We start from the raw sequence: 6209 nt of genomic DNA, 5'->3' as shown, positions 1-6209 counted from the left end.
AGCACTGATTAACAAGTCAGGGTGCTGGCAATATTTATGAAGAATGGTTCTGGAAGAATCTAGTCAGCGTTTGTTATCTGTATGGAAGTCTAGCAAGGGAGAAGGTGGATAGACTGTAGCTCTTCTGCGGGGCTAGGCTGCAGAGGCACAGAGCAGTCACCCCGACCCCACCATGGGGCCTTTATGCAGAGACACCACACGAAGGGGTGGCTAGGTGGATAAATCGTGCTGCCTCCAAACAAAACAGAGGCAAACGTCAGCTATGAGTCAGCTCTGTGTTGCTGCTAGGGACAGGCATATCTGATACACTGCTATTCCAAACAGGAAAAAACCCCTAGGGGCATGGCCGAACAAACAGGATGCAGTTTTTTTTTTAAAGGATAAACATTTGTTTGTACTCAGAGGTTTCTGGAAAGATATATAAGACATTTGTAAGTTTAACTCTGAGGAGAATGACTGGGAAACTGAGGCAAGAAAGAGGGAAATTTACTTTTCATAGCTGATGCTCTCATTAACGCTTTTTTTCCATGAGTATGCACTATTTTTATATAAATAATTACAATGATAAAGATCTACTACTTAACTATGGATATAGTCAAAGCTATGGTTTTTCCAGTAGTCATGTACAGATGTGAGAGTTAGACCATAAAGAAGGCTGAGTGCTCAAGAATTGATGCTTTCGAACTGTGGCGCTGGAGAAGATTCTTGAGAGTCCCTTGGACAGCAAGGAGATCAAACCAGTCAATCCTAAAGGAAATCAACTCTGAATACTCATTGGAAGGACAAATGCTAAAGCTGAATCTCCAGTACTTTGGCTGCCTGATGCAAAGAGCTGACTCACTGGAAAACTCCCTGATGCTGGGAAAGATTGAAGGCAAAAGGAGAAGGGGGCAACAGAGGATGAGATGGTTGGAGGCATCACCAACTCAATGGACATGTGTTTGAGCAAACTCCGGGATACAGTGGAGGACAGAGGAGCCTGGCATGCTATAGTCCACAGGGTCGCAAAGCCTGTCCCTGTCCAACAAAGTCTGTCCTTGTCCCTTAGGGGATTAAATTTCTTTGGAGGAGTAGTTATCCAAAGATTCAAGACTATTCCAAGAAGCTAAAGTAAAAAAATCCTCAACTGCTATCTTCCGTAGATCCCAGAACTGGTGCGAACATCACTTCTTAGAGGGGGGACAGAATGACATGCTGAATAGGACTTGGTGGCGGGGGCGGGCCGAGTGGGGAGTGAGGGGGATACCCACTGCTCGCCCAGCCAAGATCACCCAGCTGGAAAGCAAGCTCAGTATCACCAATCTTCCCCTAACAGTTCAGACAGTTCTTAGGTTTCAGTTAAATGTCCCAGTGTGCAAATGCCTGAGGCAGAAGGCCCCCAGAAACCATTTAGGCAGGGGCTGGCTCAGTTTGTGTTTGTCAATAAAGTTTTACTGGCACACAGCCACGCCCACTAACTGGTGGAAGGCCTGTGGTTGCTTTCCTGCCACCACAGCAGAGCTGTGCCTTTGCCACAGAGACTGTGCGGTCTGCAAAGCCTAAGACACTCACTGTTTGGCTCTTAACAGGAAAACTGCTGAGCCCCGATCTAGGCCAAATAGTCGAGTTTAATTAGGACAATATCCAATTTTACCTTTGATTTCTTTCTCCTGCCGTTTTAGTGGAAACATAAATGTAAGATCACTTTATAAGATGAATTATATATACATACGAGTATTTTAATAATTTTTAAAAGTTGATGAAATCTTTTAAAAAGCACAAACAGCTCTAATCACCCAATGTACACTTAAAAAAACACTGCTGGACTGAAAACAAATACCATTTAAAGAAACTGAGTAGGTGCTTTTCTGAGGGAGATGCTTATCTTTCCAGGGTGGGCTTTGTCAGAGTCCAGCTCGGTAAATGCCAAGTTGTGTCTGCCAGGGGGTGCTGCGACCACAGCCCTCAGAGAACAAGAGGCTCTACTCACCCCTCACAGAGACGCAACAAGATAACTCAGGAACCAAGGCCTGCAGACTTCATGTGAGCTGCGTAGACGGCCAGTGTAACCAGTTACCAAGCATCTGCTGTGCACCATCCCACAACTCCAGTAGACGGGGCTTCCCACCCACCCCTGAAGCAGGTCTGACGGCTGCTCCGCCAAGGCAGGACCCTGCTTTGCAGCCCTGGGCTCACCAAGGCCAGACACTTTGCTTAGGAAACTTACAACGGGCCTAGGGACAGACATTCTCAGCACATTTAGATGAGGGAGCTGAGGGATGAGAGGTGACCTGCCAGGCTTCTGCAGAGAGGAGGGGACAAAGCGAGACATGGACCACGTATGTAATTCAAAGCCCTATTCTAGGTGCTGCACCCCCACCTCCTCTCTAAGTGGGGGCCATGCTCTCGAGCCTCCTGAGCAGGGCATGTCCTCCAGAACAGTGAGAGGTGGCCGGGGACTCGGGTAGGCCTTTCCTTCCTGAAGCCACAGGGTGGGCTGCCCCTGGACCACACGGCGCTGACAGCAACGGCTCTGGGAAGGCCACTGGAGGATGCCGCTGGGTGCACATCCCTGCAGGAACGGTTCAGGAAGAGAACCGCCAACACCAGGGTCAGAGCTGAGATTCCAGACCCAGATCCAAGAGGATGAGACCCAAAGACTATCCACCAAGTATACGAGGGAGCAACAAAGGCTTCAAAGCAGGGGGCACGATGCAGCTCGAGTTCCCAGGACACAGAGGCCCAAGGGCCCACAACCTTGGGCTGAGCCAACAGAAGAAGGGTATGTTGTGGGAAGGAGGTGCCGAGATCCCTCTGCTCCTCAGCCACATGGCCCCGGGAGCCAGTTAGGAGGGTCGGTCATGAGCCAGTTAGGGAGGTCTCTGATGAGCAGGAACATGCACAGAGAAGGAAGATGGCAATGAAGCTGCGACTGCGAAGGGCATTATTTGGGAACACGGAGTAAAAAACAAGTCAGGATTCTGAAGTTCAGAGAGACACATGATGCAGACAGTGGGCTTAAAGAAGCAAGTCAGACTTGAGGGTAGGGCCATAAGGAGGCAGCCGGGCTGAGAGGCCCAGTGTACATGTGAGTTCTCTGTCCGTGGGGGGTCTAGACAGGGGCTTTGTTTCCCTGACCGGCCCAGGCATTCCCCAAGGGCTTCCAGCAGGCCAGGCAGCAGGCTGGTGCGGGAGATGGGATGACCAGCCTGGATTCTAGGCTGGATTTTCCAACACAACCATAGCAGCGCTTTCCAAAGCACTGAGTATAAGCTGGGCCCTGCAAGAAGCACTTGAAGAACAATACCTTAGTCCTGGCCTGAGCAGGAAGGGTGGTCAGTTCCACATAAGAGAGAAGGCAATGAAGCCTGGGAGGTGACATGGCCAGCTCAAGGCCCCCTGCAGCACCCAGAGCCCAAGGAGGTCCGGGCTGTGTGCTCACTGGGCTCAGTCCAGCCCCCCAGGACACCCAAGACTCCAAGAGGGTGGGCAGGACTGGCCACAGCTCCCAGACTTGACGTCAGCCCCACAGACAGGCACAGAACTCTCTGTGCCACAGAGCCAGCTTCTCTGGCTCAGTCAGGAAGTATTTCTGCATGGAAACTCTACACTTAGGGATGGTGCTCTGTGTGCTGGAGACAGTAACATGGGGATCAGCCCCAGGCTGCCCACCCGAAGTCCACCTGATCAACCAAGAGTCTTGAACGGCATCCAAACTCGGACTGCTGTTGCCCTGTGAGCCCCTTCCTGCGAGACCTGCTGCCCTGCAGCCCCGTGCCCCACTGCACCCTTACTCTAGAAGCAGACCCAGGAGAGGCGGTGGTGATGCAGGAGGGTGGGAGGAGGACTCTCTGTGTTCACCCCCAAGCTGCCGTCAAGGGCAAAGAGAACGAGTGCAGACACGATATGGGACACTCATCAACCTTCGAATAGAGGGGGCTTCCTCAACCTCAGGCTGCTTACGAAAATCCCCCAGCTCGCATCACACTCGTGGTGAAAGACCAAAGCTTTTCCTCTAAGATCAGGAGCGAGAAACGGACGCCTGCTCTCACCACTTCTAATCCACACAATACTGGAAGTTCTATCAGAGCAACTGGGCCAAAAAAGGAAACAAAAGGCACACAAACTGGAAAAACTATATTATTAGCAAATCCTAGGGAATCCACGAAAACTATCAAAGCAAACAAACGGGTTCAGCAAAGCTGCAGCATACAAAATCAACACGCAAAAGCGGTGCTGTTTCTACGTATGAGCAATGAATAATCCAGAAGCGAAATTAAGAGAACAATGGCAGGACTTCCCTGGTGGCTCAGCGGTAAAGAATTGTTCCCTGATCCGGGAAGATCCCACATGCCTCGGAGCAACTATTAAGCCTGTGCTCTGGAGCCAGGGAGTCTAAACTACTGAGCCTACATGCCGTAACTATGGAAGCCTAATGCCTAGAGCCTGTGCGCCACAAGAGAAGCCACCACAGTGAGAAGCCCGTGCAAAACTAGAGTGGCCTCCACTCTCCACATCTAGAGAAAAGCCCGAGCAGCAAGAAGACCCCGCACAGACAAAAATAATCAATCAATCAAGTTATACACAAAAAAATTCCATGACAACAAAGAGGATAAAGTGTTTGGAAATAAATTTAATCAAAGGGGTCAAGACTTACACAGTGGGGAAAAAAAAAACTATGAAACACTACTGAGAGAAATGAACATTTAAATAAAGGGAGAAATGCTGCCTATTTGTTGGGTAGAGGACTTAATCTTGTTAGGATGGCAATACTCCCCCAAACAGTTGGAAGATTCAATACAATCACTTTCAAACTCCCAATGGTCTTTTTTGCTAGAATGGAAAATCCAATCTTTAAATTCATATAGAACTGCAATGGGCCCTGACTTGTCAAAACAATCCTGAAAAAGAACCAAACTGGGGGACTCACACTTCCTGATTTTAAACTTACTACAAAGCTACAGTAATCAAGACGATGTGGTGCTGGCCAAAGACAGACATGGAGATCAACGGGTTAGAACTCAGCGTCCAGAAATAAACCCATAATACTGGCCATCTGATTTCTGATGAGTGCCAAGACTATACAACGGGAAGAGAACAATTTCCCTCAACAAACCAGACTGGACCCCCACCTCACACCATATACAAACATTAACTCAAACTGGATCACCGACCCAAACATTAGAGCTAAAACTATACAAGTGTTAGAAGGAAGCTCAGAAGTAAACCTTCATGACCTCAGAATTAGCAACAGATTCTCAGATTTGACAGTGAAAGCGTGGGCGACGGAAGGAAAAAATAGGTAACGGGACCTGACCAAAGGACACGAGCAAGAAAGCGAAAAGACAGCCTACGGAACAGAGAAAAGTATCTGATAAGGCACTGATGACAAGAGTATATAAAGAACCCTTAAAACCCAACAACCAGGAGACAAACGGAAGACTGTGCAAAGCACTTGAAAAGACAGTTCTCCAAAGGTGAACAGATGGCCAGTAAGCACATGAAATGCTCAGTATCATGAGCCAGCAGGGAAACGCAAATCACAATTATAACGAGATACCATTTCATGCCAACTCAAAGACTATCTTTTAAAAAAAAAAAAAAAGGAAATCTTGAGCATTGGTGATGATGTGGAAACTGACACCCAAGTATACTGCCAGTGGGAGCGGAAAATGGTCCAGCCACTGTGGAAAGCAGTCTGGCAGTTTCTCAAAAGTTAAACATACAGTTACCGTATGACTCAGCGATTTCACTCCGAGGTATAGACTATGGCACCTCACGCCAGTGCTCTTGCCTGGAGAATCCCAGGGACAGGGGAGCCTGGGGGGCTGCCATCTATGGGGTCGCACAGAGTCGGACACGACTGAAGCGACTCAGCAGCAGCAGCAGGTACAGACAAAGAACTGAACACGCGTGTTCAAGCAAAACCTTATACACGTGTGTTCACAGCAGCACTACTCACAGTGACCAAAGGTGGCAACAACCCAGGTGTCCACCAGTGGGCGACAGATGAACAGCTGTGACCCGGCCACACGACGGAATTACTATTCGACTACAGAAGTGATGAAGTGCTGACGCATCACGGATTAAGCTTCAAATCATGATGCTGAGCGAAAAGAAGCCATGTGCCAATCAAAGGCCACATGTCGTGTGATCCCATCTACCAATACATGAAAAGTCCAGAACAGGCGAATCCACAGAGACAGAAAGCAGACTGGTGGCTGCCTGGG

At 48.9% G+C, this 6209-nt stretch overlaps 1 protein-coding gene across 1 annotated transcript in view; it reads right to left on the bottom strand.

Annotated features, from left to right (window-relative positions):
- Positions 1 to 6209, bottom strand: part of SIN3B (SIN3 transcription regulator family member B) — a 43899-nt gene that overhangs the window by 22157 nt on the left and 15533 nt on the right. The gene's annotated exons all lie outside the window — the stretch shown is intronic.

Source organism: Bison bison, unplaced genomic scaffold (genome assembly GCF_000754665.1).
Source record: "Bison bison bison isolate TAMUID 2011002044 unplaced genomic scaffold, Bison_UMD1.0 scf7180017864221, whole genome shotgun sequence".
In the NCBI taxonomy this organism is placed as follows: Eukaryota; Metazoa; Chordata; class Mammalia; order Artiodactyla; family Bovidae; genus Bison; species Bison bison.
This window is presented reverse-complemented; position numbering and strand designations above follow the sequence as displayed.